A 17,891-nucleotide genomic window follows, 5' to 3' on the forward strand; every position below is an offset into this window, starting at 1 on the left:
TGAGCTTGTTGTTAGGCTCTTCTCTGCACAATGACTCTCATACAACATGTAGCAGTAACAGCAGCAGCTGGACTGTAAGTGCCCCTTTGCGTGGCAGTACTCCGTTACTTCACAGTCACACGCAGTAGTAGCTGGGCAGGCGGGCTGCTTCATGTCCTATACAAAAGGACGGCCAATGTAGTTGTCACTGACAGCGACCGGCCCCGTATAATGAAGCCCACAGAGAGGTTGGCTCACCAGAAATTTTCCCAGTGCAGTAAACAGTGAATCCACCTTAGTCGCATTCATAGCCATCCTTGGCCACAGGTTGGCCACCCTGGGGGGCACTTGCAGCATATGGGGATTGTGCTACAATAAATAATAATGGCTTCCTCAGTTGTCAGACAATCCTGCAACCAGAGTACACAAATCAGCTGTTTGTGATGTTTGTCTCATGAACTGTTCATCTATTCCCTGTTACTTCCTCTACTTATCGAAGGACCGCAGCTGCTCAGTGAGACTATGATGAGTGCAGATCACCACATCACGTCAGCAACACAATCCTGCTAAATACATGAGTGACGGAAATAATTAACATGTGGCATTAAAGAGTTGAAATACTGTAATATCATCTTGTAGAACTCCTACAATCTACTTCTAGGAACATTTCAAGCCATGTAACGATTACTAAGATTCTGCAGAGCTCTACAATCAGGGACGTGGTAAACATGGAATATCATACAAAAAAAAATACTAACATCTGTCAATTAAATAAGGAAAAGGATGCGAAAGAAGATGATGGGAGTCGTCGAAGTGCTGATTTTCTGGCACTGGATCTATAGCCACTTGTACTAAGATGTGGAAATATAAATGATGCTCCAAGCACCAGTCACCCAGCCAGTGTCTGCACCAACACAGATAGAAAATACAATGCGATATGAAGAGTGAAACAAAGTTAAACAGGTCAGCACAGTTAAGAGAGGGTATAGAGGTACATAAGTCAGACTGCATGTGCATTATGAGCTGTGTTAGGGCCATAAAACCACCAGATTTGTAAAATCACTAAAATGTTATTAGGGGTAATATGTATAAAAAGTAAAAGAAAAAAAAAAAAGTTTTAAAAACTTATAGTTCTTTTTTCTTAAAATTATTTATGTTAAAGTACAGGAATCGGTTTGTTCTTCTGTTGTGAATGTTTTGATGGATAATTTGTATAGTCTCAGATTACAGTGAATATATGGTAATGGTTTAGGATGGCATGGGCAGTGGGTTGTTCTCTTTTATATATATTTTTTTATTTTATTCTGTAATTTTTTTACTTGTTTTTGTAACAGTTTTTTTTTTCAAATATCTATATCCCCCATGACGTCATATTAGACATCAGGGAGATATATACCGTATATACCGGCGTATAAGACGACTTTTGAACCCTGAAAAATCTGCTCTGAAGTCGGGGGTCGTCTTATACGCCGGTAATACAAAAAAAAAAAAAAAGTGTAAAAAAAAAAAAATCATTACTCACCTCCCCCGGCGTTCTGTCGCGCTCCGGCAGGATGTCGCTCGCTCCTCGTCCCCGGCGCAGCATTGCTTTCTGAATGCGGGGCTTGAAATCCCCGCCTCCAGAAAGCTAATACACACGCCGTCAGCCAGTTACAGCCATTCAATGACAGCATTGAATGGCTGTGATTGGCTGAAGGCGCACGTGTGTTAGCAATCACACCCATTCAATGATGTCATTGAATAGTGTGATTGGCTGAAGCCACGTGTGTTTTAGCCAATCACAGCCATTCAATGATATACCGGCGTATAAGGTGAAAGTTGGGGGGTCGTCTTATACGCCCCGTCGCCTTATACGCCGGTATATACGGTATACATTTTTTTTTTCATTTTGCAGTTTTCCACTGTAACTGGGACATCCATAGGAGCACCTGGTATAGGGAAAAACATACCCCTATTGTGACATTAGTAACTGTGAGAACTGAGCTAGCCCCTATAACACTGCTCAACAGCATTTTTGCATCTGGTGTGCGATATATCAATTCTTATGGATTTTTGGGTGTAGAATCCGAATTTACCTTTAGAAATGATGCATCACGCAAGGTTTTTATGTATTTTAGATTTTTTTCAATTTTTAAAAAAAGGTTTTTAGGTTTGTGCTCATTTTCTGGTGAATTATTTATATAAAATTAAATCAGTGACTAAGCTAAACTCTTTATTTGAATGTAATACACAGTGGATGTGGTTCTAAAAATGGTCACTAGATGGCAGAACAATGTAGTTGAGCAGGAAGGTTACCGACATGAGCCTATCTGTACTGCTGTTTAGTGTTTGTTGTAATCTGCATGAAGCACTTCTCTTCATTCTTACCTCAGCATATCGGTATTTTTGGATCCCATCCAGTGTTGGGAATTGGATCCCATCCAGTGAGATTAGTAAAGCCATTCCGAAAGGTCGAGCGAAAGGCTTACCTGATCTTGCAGGATGGGAACCAATCCTGTCCTTGGCTTGGTCTCTTGAACGGAGCCAAAAACAGATCCAACAATAGCCTTACTACAGGTTCTAAGTGTCTTACAGACCTATATTATTATGAAAAACGTTTTTGCTCTTCACTCACTCTTATTATTTGGCCCGTGTATAATTCTAGCACTCTTCACAAATCAGAAATCTCAGGATAAACAATATTCTGTGAAAATAGAAGCATGGAGATGGAGCTAGTGTACACACAGTAATGGGAGCACAGTCAATAAATAATATGAATAAATGATGTGATAAGCAATGCTTCATCTAGGACTACGATCTGGAATAGCCTCCTAAAATAGCTGTGTATTCTTTCTTACCAAATGAAGCTTTATGTTAAAAAAATAACATTGCTATAAACCCCACAGAAGGATGCAAATTCAAGATCTCAATTTACAGATATCAATGATAGAACCTGATCACAAATGATGGTATTTACATGATAATCGGACTTTGAAGATAAAATGGCATCAGCCGTATTAGATCAATTATGATACAGAACAACACAGAGACAATATCATCATAAAATACTGCATTACGCTTCATTTTGACACTTCTATAAATCCCATTGTTGTGCCTCTTGGATATGACCGTAGAAAGTATTGGCTTCTGCTCTTACATACTAGTAATTAATGAAAATATTTCATTGGAGGAGATTCCTTAACCTTCACTTTAAGAGATTAAAACAATACATACTGTTCATAGGATAGTATACTGTATATCCAGGTTAAAGACAAGTTGCTAAAAGGTATTAAAGATCTGCACTTTTTTTACCTGTTAGTTGTTATGCAGATCAAATCCCATGCAGAAAATTCACTGGTCAACCTTGTGTTTCTATAGTCACTTTTCAGGTGTAACAATGACCAGACTCAAAAAGGCCTTTCCTTGTCTACTAAGTGTATAATGACAGCTGCGTAGATTGGTTCCCATCAAGCTAGCTAATCCAGGTCTCTCGGGATTTTCAGTTCTTGAAGAACAAACAGATTCAATCTGAGGAGAGATGTGAAAGGACAAAATGAGAAAATCCCGGTAATCAAGGATAATGAACACAGCAAGCTGAGGACAATAATGGTTAGAACGCTAAGATTAAATTTACACATTTACAACATAAATCATACACTTCCTATTCGAGGTTACAATTTATAGTTATTATTGATCATGAAAAGAGCTTGACCAAAGATGAACTTTTATGACATGTCAATAAGGGCCCTTTAACAAGGACGATTGTTTCAGTGATAATTTCCCCTGTATTTTTGCACAGGAGCGACGATCGCTTAGTGAATGGAGGCAGAGCTTGCCTCCATTCACAGCAAACAGGCCGATCATTATTTGATTTTTATGCCTGCAGAAACTCAATAATAAGCAAGTGATTTCATTCGCTCTTCAGTCACTGCCAGCATTTATACTGAGCAATTAACGGTCGGATTCCCACGATCCAGCGAGCATCTGAACACGAAGGTTGGGAGAAGACCCAACCAGGGACACATTCATAATGCTGAGGTTACTCTACGTTGAGACAAAGAGGTCAATGAAACCAGTTTCTGTAGCTTTCATCAGAGATGTACCAAGGCCTTCTTTGACCTGGGATAGAGATTCAGTTCGAGGTCCTAGCCTTATACCTAAATATTGCACGGGGTGGCTTGTTGGTGTACCCCCAGCCACCCAATAATACCCCCCAAGCTCCAAATAAGCAGTCCCTGCTTCATTAAAATCAAGTAAGGTAAGAGAATTTAGGGTTCATTCACATCTGTGTTGGGGCTTCCATTCAGAGCTTCTGTCGCACAATTCCACTAAAATCCAGGATTAAAAATAGCACAATGCGCTGCGATATTTCATCTAGGAAAACTTAATGGAAGCTGGACAGATCAAATTAAACCCAGAGGGGTCAGTAGGCAACGTTAATTTTTGTCTTGTTAATGTTTGTGTCTCATGACGAAACAAGAACATAGTGGGAGTGAAAGAAAAATGGCTCAAGGTGCAACGACTCCAAAAAAGTGGTAATGATGGTAAGATATGAAGATTTTATTATATGAGGCGTAAAACCAGCAGAACACGTTTCGAGGAAAAACCTCTTCTTTAGTAATTGCTGGGGCATAACATGTTGGATGGCTACGGTGAATAGTTAGGTTGCCATGCCAGCATAGCCAGTAGGGAAACTATAGAGAGAGGACCAGGCTGCAGGTGTGGCACCTGGTGTCTGAAGTGTAAGTATGAGACAAGAAAATGGAAGCCATCACAGTGATCTGCACAAGGCCAAAGAATGATTCTCTATTGAAGACAGGTACTTGACCAGCACTGGGAATCACTTACTCTTGAGATCAGTCAAAGTACCAGCTGACCAAATTTTTTATGTCTGACTGCTCAATATGTATATAGCTGTTTGGAATATCTTTTATGATATGTTCGCATAGCTTAAGTTGATGTCTGATCCACGTTGGATTTTTCCAACATGGGTCTGACACCTAAAAGGGAACCTGTCACGTCGGAACTGCACCCTAATGCAAGTTATGGCTCTGGTCCTGTAGGTGACGGGGATTCGGGAGATGTCATTTTTTATACTCGCTCACTCCCTGGTTCCCGCGGTGTCCACTGGTGAAGATCGCTCTGGGCAGGAAGATATGACTCCTCTTAGTACTGTACTCTCTTCCTCAGAGACGTTTACTGAAGAGCGCACACAGGTCAACGTGACAGGTTCCCTTTAGTCAAAAAAAAAAAAAAAAATGCAGGAAAATCTGTGTCATATTAACTATCATTTCCATAGCATGCAATTGAATGCTAAAATAGTCCTGAAAATAAGCCATGCGAATAGGGCCTTTGGGTTTCAACAAACAGTTTAGAAGATCTGCTTTCCATCCTAGAAACTTTCTAGTAGCTGAAGCCCAAGCTATGTAAAATACTATTATTGCTGTGCCACAGGAGAGAGAGCAGGGACATGATCAGTGGGCTGGAGGTGCTGTTGTAGTCCTGCAGGCTAATAGTGTAATAGTCTGCAAGGAGTGCAGAAACTGAGTTTCCTGACTAGCTGGGAGGATACTAGAACCCAGAGACAAGAGGCTGCTGAACTGAGGGACTAGATCTGCATGGAGGGAGAGAATATGTTCTATAGCCCCAACCTTGTGGAAGCATCAGAGCTGCTACAAAGATCCAAGGGAACCATGACAGAGTCATATTACCAATCTGAGACTAGCTTGATCCAGTGGCATTGGCATTTGCCACGCGAGGAGTGGTAAATGAAGCCGGCCTGCATGTTAGGTGTGCATATCACTAGAGACGCTAGCAGTTAATTTACAGGCCTGTTGAATAGGAGAGTGCTACATCCCAAGGACTTGGACTGGGTATTAGTGTGTCTTGACGCCACCGGAAATAGTGGTGGAGTCAAGATACAGGGGGTTGGGCATTGCGGTCACGCCCCCTACTTTGTGATTGGCTGCATGGCATTAATGGTATTCTCCTTCAGACAGGTCCTGCTTCAGCGCTGCTGAGAGGGTGCCAGTGTCTACTCTAACAGCAGGGCCAAGAGCAGAAGCTTGTCATTAGCAGTGCGCCTACTCTTACAGAGGGGCCACGGGTACAAGGTCTCAGCAGCGCAGCCAACAGTGCGCCTACTGTTACACTGGGGCCTGGAGCAGGAGGTCTTAGCAGCGCGGCCAACACCTGCAGCTGTAAGCAGGAGGAAGGGCTGGCAGGGAGCCCGACAGCAGCCGCCCTCTCCCCCCAGTACTACCAAGCGGAGCTGACATCGTCGGCATGAGCAGGCCGGCCACTGGCAGGAGCTGTAATGGAGAAGGAAGCTCAGGAAGGGACAGTAACAGCAACAGCCCTACAAGCAATCCCAGCAGACAGCGGCTGTAAGCATTACCAAGAGCCGCCAGGGAGAGTGACAGCGGCCCCAAGGCAGCAGAGGGCATCTGCTTCAGGATACCTTCAGCACTGCTGGCACGCCGGCTACAGTCAGAGCGGGTCCAGAAGCAGGACCTGTGCGGCGAAACAAAGGCAGCCAATCAGAAAAAGGGGGCGTCACCTCACTGTCAAAGCTCCTGTATCTTGACTCCACCACTATTTCCGGTGGCTTCAAGATACACTAATACCCTTGGACTGTTTGCAATTCTGTCACAATCTGTAATTGCGAGTAATAAGAATTTACAAAGGTTCAAGCTTACATAACAACCTGGAGTTAGAATCACTGTTCATAATAGACCCCATTGATAATAGCAGAATGACTTTTTAAAACAAACTATGGGTTATGTTATGTGATTTGTGTTCTTGTTCAATGGGACTCACATTTGTACTGCAATACTGTTACCGTTCTTTCAGTATTAATTGTGTCTGTGATAAGGAAATTAGATTGCGAGTCCCTCTGGAACAAGGAAAGATGTTAATGGTGACAATCAATGTACAGTGATAGATAGATAGATAGATAGATAGATAGATAGATAGATAGATAGATAGATAGATAGATAGATAGATAGATAGATAGATAGATAGATAGATACTTACTAAGACTGCAATTACAAAAATTCTATTAAAAAATTCGGGAGTATATTCAGACATAAATGAATCAACCTTTCCCCTTTATGTAATTATCACAACATGCAGTATGTTGCAAAGACTGGATCCAACTATTGAAGATCTGAACATCCCTATGAGCACTGGTGTGAGGGAGCCATTAGCTAGATATAGTTCCCAATAGGGTTACATATAATTAAGACATTTCCCCGAGCCTTCTGTCCTCTGCCTATTCATTGCTCAGTATTCTTCTTTGATCTTCTGAGAAGAGGACACCATATGTCAGATGTTAACATAAAAGAGGGGGTAAAAGGAGCAGAATTCTCAAGGGAAATATGGATGGGGTGGAATATGCTTTACTTACAACTACTCAAACTGGACAATCACGAAAAATAACCTAAAATGTATATTATGCAATTATTAATATAGCTAAATAAATTATCCGCTTTAACTCAAGTGTAGTAACATTGTTCAACTTGCTTTAAGTTGGCACTGGAAATACAGATATATGATCAGTACAATCAGAAACTGACCAGAATTGGCTTATGTGAGTAATAACAAGTGCTTGGATAATATGTACAGCTAGAGTTACACAAAGATTCTTTCCAACCAGCTAAATCTGTTTTATCTTCATACACTATTGATGGCTAAGTAGTATTTAAAGATTAGGCTTGATTTTTGCACAATTTATGTTAATTTGACTATCCCTAGAGAGAATGCAGGAGGGTAAGAGGGTTATAAGTGATGTTTTAGGGGTTTTCTGGGCAAAAATTATTGATGAACTATCCTCAGGATAGGTCATCAATAGTTAAAGGGGTTGTCCCGCGAAAGCAAGTGGGGTTATACACTTCTGTATGGCCATATTAATGCACTTTGTAATATACATCGTGCATTAAATATGAGCCATACAGAAGTTATTCACTTACCTGCTCCGTTGCTAGCGTCCCCGTCTCCATGGAGCCGTCTAATTTCGGTGTCTTCTTGCTTCTTTAGACGCGCTTGCGCAGTCCGGTCTTCTGCTGTGTGCTCACGCCGGAGAGCTGGTCTACGCGTCGTCATCGTAGCTCCGCCCCGTCACGTGGTGCCGATCAGCCAATTAGGTGGCTGTAATCGGAAGTGGAACGCAAGGAAGGAGAAGACAATCCATGGTGCACCATGGGAGAAGACCCGCGGTGCACCATGGGAGAAAACCGCAGTGCACCATGGGAAAGGACCGGCGGCCATCTTTAAAAGAAGAAAAGAAGATGCTGCGCGAACGGGGATGCAGGTAAGTGATTTTTTTTTTTTTAAATAACTAACGGAATTGATTTTAATGGGGCAGAATGCGGGGGTAAGTTAAAAAAAAAAAAAAAATTTGGATTTCGCCGCAGGACAACCCCTTTAATTACTGGCACTCCACCATACGGGATCCCTGGTGATCATCTGATCACTCGGCCCACCGACAATGCAGAAGATACGACTTGTGTTATAGGAGATGGGAGCAGAAGTGTCCTAGCTGGCTTAATTCCCATTGAAATCAATGGAAGACAAAGCTGTTAATATACTTCCATGTCTGTCCTTGGTGTCAGAGGCAGAAGTGCCGGAAGCGTAATAGCCGCTTCAACTCCCATTGACTTTTTGCCCAGAAAACACCTTTAAGATATCTTACCATGTATGATCAGTGCTCATGCATATGGCCATATATTTATACAAGTTCTGAGTTGCACAGACCTATAATATGGCAACCATAGCAGTCTATGGGGCAAAACAATACCTTTGCATGCCTATGGACTAAAAAAATAATAATAATGCAATGTCCCATGAAATGCTGTATCATAGGAGGCATTAACCACTACTAGCCTTTTAGCTGACAATACCTCTGTAATACGGTCCTGCACAGAGCACCATACAATGACAAATGGAGTTGTAGTACAAAACATAGGGGTTCCATGTGCAGCCATATAGGCTCTGTGCCCTATCCCTAGCTCTCCACAAAGTCTAAATCTCATCACGCACATCACACACACACACACAGCACTGCTACATGTACATCACAGCTTTGCTACATACATTCTTCATACAACAGGGATGAAAAGCAACACAGCAGAGTCGCTACACACACTGATCACCCTCTGGTCATGATGTGTGCCCCTGATCAGATGACGGAGACGTCATCACAGGTCCTTCATCCGGAGGTCATCCAGAGTGAGTTATGCATCCCCTACAAACTCCTGCAGGCTCAGTTGCTATGGAATAGGACCTTTGATGATGTCACCATCATGTGATCAGGGGCAGAGCATGTAACTCACTCACGGACACACAAGTGGTCGTTAGTATTTTGATTAGATGCCCAGACCTATTTTCAACATAACAGTAGGCACTGGCATTTACAGTCTACCAACTAAAGCACAAAAAACAAAAATGCAACACCTGTTGGTCATTTAGTTTTCAACATATTTTAGAGCTATTTTTCATGTAATATAAACTAAAAGGCATACATCATAGTGAAAAATATTTCCAAAATATAACATCTCCTACATACAGAAAGCTAAAAAAGTTAGAAGAAAGATTTTTTTTCATTTTGCGCACATTAAGTGGTGCTGTATGCAGCATTGTAATACAATCCTATTAAATGGAAGCATCTCTATAACTTATGTGCGAAATGGATTTTATTATCATAATACACTACTAATCATATGCTACCACATCAAAGGGAAATTTTTAATTTTCTATATAAGCCAATGAGCAGAGCACATAAGTAAAGCCTGGCGATAAGGCTCAGGATGAGCATTGTATTGTATGTATTTTTAGTTACATATGTCTGCGGTGAATGAGGTAATTATCTCTGAAGAATAGACACATCTGCCAGTAAATTCCTTGCTCAAGCAGTTTAGGACCACTGTGATCTGTCACTTCAGACAGGAAGGGGTTTGTCAATCAGGGACAATTTATCTGTCTCCCCGCACTGATTTCAGGTTGTGGAGAGGATAAAAGTTTTATATTAAAAGATATTAATTTCAACTGCTCTAGTGCTACATATTTTCTTGAAATACATAAAATGACATTTCACCTATATACAAGGCAGAGTCCACAATGAGCTTGTACACCGGAGAAACGGCTTTAACAATAGTGAAGTTGTGTATAAAGACCAATCTAGACAACACAAGTTGTGAATTTTACGTTGCTCCAGGCAGGCAATCAAATTTCAATATATTAGCTTATACAATTTTTTTTTCTTACACATTCACATTGCTACTAAATATACGGAGCATTCTAAACAATGAAGGACATGAAACAGCTGATCGGTAGGTTGCCAAGAGTCAGTCACCCACTGACTGCCATTACCATTTGTATTTCATATTCACCTAAATAAGCTACAGACTATAAGTACAAAGTCATGGGGGATGAACTGTGATCTCCTTTATTATAACTGTGTGACAAGAGCCTTTAATGATCAACAGTAGGGTCAATCACACATGGACGCGATGGATTCTGCATGTGGGAGCCCGCAGCGGAATCTCGCCCTGATCCCGGTCGGCGAATGCGCGTACCTCTGATTCTCTGTATTGCGGATGACTGTGACGATGTGGATATCCGCGACCTATCCACAATGTCAACTGCGAGATCCGCACGAAAATAGAACATGCTGTATAGAATAGAGCATGTAATTTATTTTCTGCAAGCGGAAATCGCAATAGCTGTCCACTCATTTTAGTGGACATGTGAATGTTCTATTTTTTGAATGAATGCGGAATACCATGAATCGTCCGCGCAGGGGACAATCGCAGATTCCACAATTCAGACCCGGTTGTGTGAGACCGGCTTAACTGTGATCCTCTAAAGAGCTTGTGTGATAGGGTCCATCGCAGAGGATTTATGCGAATTGAAAAACTGACTAATTTGGGAGCAAATAGTCTCAAGTAGAGCGGATCACAGTTGAGATCACACGACTATCTAAGGAAAAAGAGGCCAGGAGTTTTGTATAGAAAGGTATGCAAATAAGGAAGATGGAACAATACCTCTGCAGCGCCACCTATTGGATGGCAGTATTCCTTCAAATTAATGTATGACTTTTCAACAAGTCTGTAAAACAATAATTGGGAATAGTAAAATAAGCCAGAAAACCATATACAGACAGCTGTTTCGGGGTGATTCCTCATCAGTGTGCAAGTGTCTAGCTTGGTTAGGGAGAGGCCTGTGACGTAAGTCAAGAGGGGTGTCGTCCCTCCTTAAAGGGGTTGTCTCGCGGCAGCAAGTGGGGTTATACACTTCTGTATGGCCATATTAATGCACTTTGTAATATACATCGTGCATTAAATATGAGCCATACAGAAGTTATTCACTTACCTGCTCCGTTGCTAGCGTCCTCGTCTCCATGGTGCCGTCTAATTGCAGCGTCTAATCTCCCGATTAGACGCGCTTGCGCAGTCCGGTCTTCTCCCTTCTGAATGGGGCCGCTCGTGCCGTTGAGCTGCTCCTCGTAGCTCCGCCCCGTCACGTGTGCCGATTCCAGCCAATCAGGAGGCTGGAATCGGCAATGGAACGCACAGAGCCCACAGTGCACCATGGGAGAAGACCTGCGGTCCACCGTGGGTGAAGATCCCGGCGGCCATCTTCGCAAGGTAAGTAAGAAGTCACCGAAGCGCGGGGATTCGGGTAAGTACTATCCGTTTTTTTTTTTAAACCCCTGCATCGGGTTTGTCTCGCGCCGAACGGGGGGGCTATTGAAAAAAAAAAAAACCCGTTTCGGCGCGGGACAACCCCTTTAAGGAGAACACTCAAAAGGTGTATGAAGACACCTAAGGGGTGAGTGGGTCGGGGGATGGCATCATCTTTCCCCAAGGAGAGCATTCAGAAGGGGTGTGAGAAGACACCTAAAAAGTGAGTGAGGAGACTTACCCAGGGGAGGCCATGCAAGCTCATCTGGGTAATTTATGCAAATAAGGAAGATGGAAAAATACCTATGCAGCACCACCTATTGGATGGCAGCATTCCTTCAAATCAAAGTACAACTTTTTAACAAGGGAGACTAGTTACATCATGAATTTAACAAAAAGAGAAAAATGTTTCACAGGAATGGCTCTTTTATTTAAAAGTTTCACAACTCATCAAGCCCAAAGTATATACAGAAATGGAATTGTGAACACTGCAATACATGTTGGAACACTTCTAAAGCTGAACACATGATAAAGTTATATGATAAAAAGAAAAACGTTTTTTTCCCCTCTTTCTCTTTATCATCATCTGGAACTTCGCATGATTGTGACAAATTGTCATGGCAATCATTGTATTCCATTGTTACAAATAGTTTTAGAGCCTGTACATCATTGTATTAGTCCACATGTAATGGGAGAAGAGTAGAGTATAGATTATTCAGTGTTCCAGCATCTTTGGAGTTATGCTTTGTGAATTCCGACAAAGTTCAAAGTCAACTGTATACATTGTGATGTTGCACAGTATGGGGCGCTACAGACGTAATTTTCCAGGCCCTTGTTTTTTGAATATGAAAAAGGACACTGGCACAGATAAAATAGATGTAAAAATGCCGGAGAAGTTTTGAACATATCATGTTTGCATTGCTCGTCCAATAACCATATTTTCTTTCCACAGCTCGGGGATGCGTTGTGATGATTTTTTTCATTTATCTGCCTTCACCAACACATTTTACAGCATTAATCTACAAAATGGCAAGTTTTGTTTAACCCCTTTAAGGATGCAGCCTAGTACGGTACCTAAGGACACAACTATTTTGGGGGGGGATTTTCATCTCCAATTTTTAAAAGCCATCAATTTTATTATTCCATTGACAACCATATAATGGCTACTTAATTGTGTGGCGAGCGGTACTTTTTATTGGTACCATTTTGGGGTATATATAATTTATTATAAAATACACTTTTCTTGTTTTTTATTGGGAGGCAAAATTAACAAGAAAGCACATTGGCTTCATTTTTTAGGTTCTCCTGTCATTTGGGATAAAAAGTAAGCATGTTCAACTTATCGTACAGGTTGTTTTGAATGCAGGGATACCAAAACACAATTTTTCCAAATTTATTTTTTTTTTACAAAGGAAAAAAAAGGAAGAGTGTACAAAAAAGGTTATCTCACGTTAATTAAGAAAAAATAATAATAAAATATATAGACACATACACCTTTTTTATGTCCCTGCAAGGGACTTCAACCTGTGATCCCAGGATTGCTTAGATAATACACTGCAGTACGTCTGTACTGTAGTGTATTATCTGGTTCATTGGCAGTACTTGCTATAGCAGACCTGAAGGCCACTGTTAGGCTTCCGGCTGCCTTGGAAACCCATTGGCCATCAGCATTTAGATGACATCAGGACAATTCTGGCATGTAGAGAGTTAAATGCAGGGATCAGTGTTCTCTCCAATCTCTGCCACTGCAACAGAACCCCAGATGGCTCCCATTGTAGATGCTGCTGGATCAGCTCCTGAGCCTGCGCCATCTACATGCTTTATGTGGACAACATCTCATGGAAACCTCTTCCCACCCATGACATACATGTATATTATGGGGAGGAAGGGGTTAAAAAAAAAAACAAAGACACGAAAAAGTGGACTTTGATCATTTTCCCCCAAGCCCTTCAATTGTTCCAGTTGCAACAAAATAAATCCCTGACATTGCACATAATGGGTTCTTCCTGTCTATTCACTCTCTGCACATTTTAATCATACTGGTAATGATGATGACATGTCATACATTTTTGTGTTGATCAGATAATGATCTGAACTCATTTGACTTGGCAATTATCAGTATAATCAGACATTTTGGGCTAGATTAAATGAAGATCACTGTATGAAAACCCATTTAAGAGAAATGGCATAGGTTGATTAGCATGAAAATTGGTTTATTTTAAGAACATTGGCAAAAAAAAATGTAAAAGCAATAAAAGATTTTAACAGAATCGGATTTAACTTTAGTGTAATTGTAAATTAAAATGTTATTCAGGTCAATGAACAAGGCATTATATCTGTAGTGTACAGGGAAAATACAATACAAATACAGCTTATACAGTTGTAGAGGTTTTAGGATCCTTAGAATAGGCCATCAATATCAGATTGGTGCGGGTCTGTCTCTCAGTACCCTCACTGATTGAAGGGGCAGCGCCTACTGGCCGCCACTGCAGCCTCTTCATTGTTTATCAGACACGGCACCAAATATTATATAATGGCTGTACCTGGTACTGCAGCTCAAAACTATCACAGTCATGAACAAGGGGAAGTGGAAGTGGGACCATATGACGGCCCGTTCAAACAGCTTACCAGCAGGGGGCCCTAGCATCAGGCCCCCACAATCTTCTATTGATGACCTATCCTAATGTTAGATCATCAATATTAACCCCTTGATGCCAAATGACATATATGAAAGCCCTCTAGTGGCAGGATTCCTTTTCAGTAGGCCCAGAAGCTGAGCCCACTCTAAACACGGTGGATGCCAGCTGTCTTTGTCATCTGACACTAGCCCCCAACAGCCACTATGGAGATCAGCTTTTAATCTGATTGCGGCTGTTAACTCTTTAAATGCTCTGATGGGAGTTAGGGTCCCAAACGGCCTCTCAGCAATAAGATCACACGTTGCCGTTTCATAGTCATAGCAGCCCAGGGCGTTCTAAAGGCCCCAAGGACTGCCATGTATTTTTGCCTATTAAGACAGGCCTATGGTCTGTCTTAATACAATGCTTGTAGCAATACCACATACTGCAATACGGAAGTATTGCAGTACAGGCTATAAGTGAGCAAATGATCAGAAGTTGAATGGTGAACGTCCAAAAAAAAACAAAAAAACACAATGTCAGTTTTGCACTTTTTTCACCCTGTCTAAGAAAAATGTAATAAAAAGCAATCAATGAGGCAACAAAAAAATTTTTAATATTTTATTTTTTAAAAACTAGTCATTTTCCATTTCACTAGAAATTTTTAAACGTTTTTCATGATATTCATTCATTCCATTGGTACATTAAATAGTACCATTGTAATACAGATATGTTTACATTGCAACTGCCAATCTACAATATTAGTCATATCTTCGGGTGGTAATGTCGGTACTCACTAAGCATTGAACATCCAATGTCTCATGGGGATTACTCTAGTTAAGTGTGACGGCTGGCCAGAAATATTTTTATGCCTGCATAGAAGTCTGTGGGATTTATTTACTCACATTGCTCAAGGTGCAAATCTGCACAGAAGCCATAGCAACGAGACAGCCTTTCAATGTCAGCCTTGCACTAGAGAGATAATAGCCACAGTGATTTAACACTGCTCTTCACAACGGACAAAACTATTGAACTATAAGGGCGCCCACCCACTGGAGATTTTTTTCCCTGCGAAATTCGCAGCATTTTTTTCTCTGCAGGGGTCTATGGGACTTGTAATGTTAAAATCGCGATCGCGCAAAATCGCAATTTACCGCAAAATCGCGATTTTGCGCGATCGCGATTTTAACATTACAAGTCCCATAGACCCCTGCAGAGAAAAAAATGCTGCGAATTTCGCAGGGAAAAAAAAAAAAAAAAAAAAAAAAAAAAAAAAAAAAAATCGCCAGTGGGTGGGCGCCCTAACCCTGCTGATTGATAGCTAAGTATTTTTCCTTATCGTCATAACTTTCACAACTTTGTAGCCTGTTGTACTTTTTTCATAGCATGAACTCTACATTCATGGAGTTCTTTATGTTAAAGGGGTTGTCCCGCGCCGAAACGGGGTTTTGTTTTTTTCAATAGCCCCCCCGTTCGGCGCGAGACAAACCCGATGCAGGGGTTTAAAGAAAAAAACGGATAGTACTTACCCGAATCCCTGCGCTCCGGTGACTTCTTACTTACCTTGTGAAGATGGCCGCCGGGATCTTCACCCTCGGTGGACCATAGGTCTTCTGTGCGGTCCATTGCCGATTCCAGCCTCCTGATTGGCTCATAATTAATGCACAATGTACATTACAAAGTGCATTAATATGGCCATACAGAAGTGTATACCCCAACTTTGTTTCGCGGGACAACCCCTTTAACTGCTTGATACATAAACCTTACACATGCAGAAAAGGGTACGAGAAGCTTCTATGTGGGTTCAGTACATCTAGTGTAGTGATTTCACTTCTATCAGAAGGTTTTCCCATTCTCTGGATTCTTATTACTTACCCTACAGTTTTGCCTCCTTGATTTAGCAACAAAGTAAAGTGTTGCAACAATTTTGTGGCAATTGTTCTCTGCACCATGTGAATACACCATAAGGTTCAAGATAAGATAATTATTCTATGGGAAATTACATAGAAAAATTTTAGATCTCTTACTATTTTACCATAGACGTCTTTCTCAAGCGGAAGGATATTACAGGATATAGACATTAGATGAACAGTGGGTTTGTAGTTCCGGGTCTTGTATTCAGGTACGAACTATCAAAGGTTGATCCAGGGATTATTCTGATCGCCATTACGAAGTCAGGAAGGAATTTTCCCCCAAATGGGCTAATTGGCTTCTGCCTCTTGGGGTTTTTGCCTTTCTCTGGATCAACTAGGGTTTGAAACAGGCTGAACTAGATAGACATTGTCTTCATTCAGTCTTACATACTATGTTACTCTTTAGAGTTGCAAGTTACTAAGAGCTCTCCAGATAATTCAGCCGATGCAATAGGCAATGAGTCAGTGCCTGGAACTGTTCGCAGTTGGTAACAAATCTCTCCTTTCTGACTGATCTGTTTTATTGGTCCGAAAATTCCCCATGATGGGGCAACGCAAGTATAATTGAACAGTGATTTCAGCTATTCTAAATAATGCATTGCAATAGTTAAAAATTGTATGTGATAATCAATGAGATCAGGTTAAATCTGGGCCACGCATTTTATATCATTTACTTGCAGAGGTGAAGCTTCCCTTTGACGACGCTGGGGTTGGTGTTACAGTATGTATATCTGTGCTGCATATTATTATTAATCATGCTGGTTTCCTTTTAAAGCATGTTTTTATTCAGATAAAGCAGAGTAAAGCAATATTGCAGGTGCCTTTCATAACCCAACCACTTAAAGCAGTCATCAAGTGTACAGCAGCTGCTACCATTAGTAATGTGAAGAGAAACCTCTTATTCCCCTATCTTATGTCAACTGCAAACTTGTAGTGATTGCTGGAGGCTCAGATCATCTATATTGGGTGACCTCGGCAGGTCGGTTCTGAAAACATTTGTCTATAACTGGCTCAGTCCTCTGGTTTTGATGGGTTTCTAGTTAGAAAGGCTGTATCTTGGGATAAGACACATAACAGTAAGATAGAAATTTATCATCCAAGTATAAAGTAGTCTTAATGATGTGACAGGGAGCTGGCCGGTATGTGCATGTCACTCAGCAGTAAATTATTTGCAGGGCATGGAGAGCAGACAGGCCCTGTGATTATGCTGTGCTAGTCATTACCTTCTGCATGCAATTACTTTTCTTATTTGCATACAATGAACTTGTAGCATGGCAGGACTTTCACTGTAGGAAGTAAAGATGTCACCATATGTATGGAACCTATCAGTAAAAGAGAGTGATAATGGAAGGACAGCTGCTTTTTCTGCAAATCAGGTAGTTGTATATTAGGAAGATGCAACATTATGTCACACAAACGAATGAATGTTAATGGCAAGTTTTTTTTGCCACAGCTATATTATATAAATAGTACATCATATTTGCATTCTATAGTTTTACATATCAGCATATAAAAAATGTGGTCTTTAGAAGGATTTAAAATTAGGTTAATGCAGCCTCAGATGAACAAAAACAGATAATAAATTACACTGTCTCATTATTTAATAAAAAGTAGGCCAAAATGCAGAAGCAGTGTGTGAAAAATTAAGTACATACTTATTGCTTCCATAGGAATAAAGAGGGTAAATAGCAGGCAGGTGCTCTTGATTAATTGATCATCAG

The 17,891-nt window shown here is 41.0% G+C and overlaps 1 protein-coding gene across 2 annotated transcripts in view; it reads right to left on the bottom strand.

The window, feature by feature from the left end:
* Positions 1-17,891, bottom strand: part of ENOX1 (ecto-NOX disulfide-thiol exchanger 1) — a 550,861-nt gene that overhangs the window by 519,392 nt on the left and 13,578 nt on the right. For both annotated transcript variants that reach the window (XM_066581809.1, XM_066581791.1), the window contains exon 2: positions 3,271-3,486. The gene's annotated coding sequence lies outside the window, so the exon portion shown is untranslated. The remainder of the gene's footprint in view (positions 1-3,270; positions 3,487-17,891) is intronic.

This window comes from Eleutherodactylus coqui, chromosome 1, assembly GCF_035609145.1.
Source record: "Eleutherodactylus coqui strain aEleCoq1 chromosome 1, aEleCoq1.hap1, whole genome shotgun sequence".
NCBI lineage: Eukaryota > Metazoa > Chordata > Amphibia > Anura > Eleutherodactylidae > Eleutherodactylus > Eleutherodactylus coqui.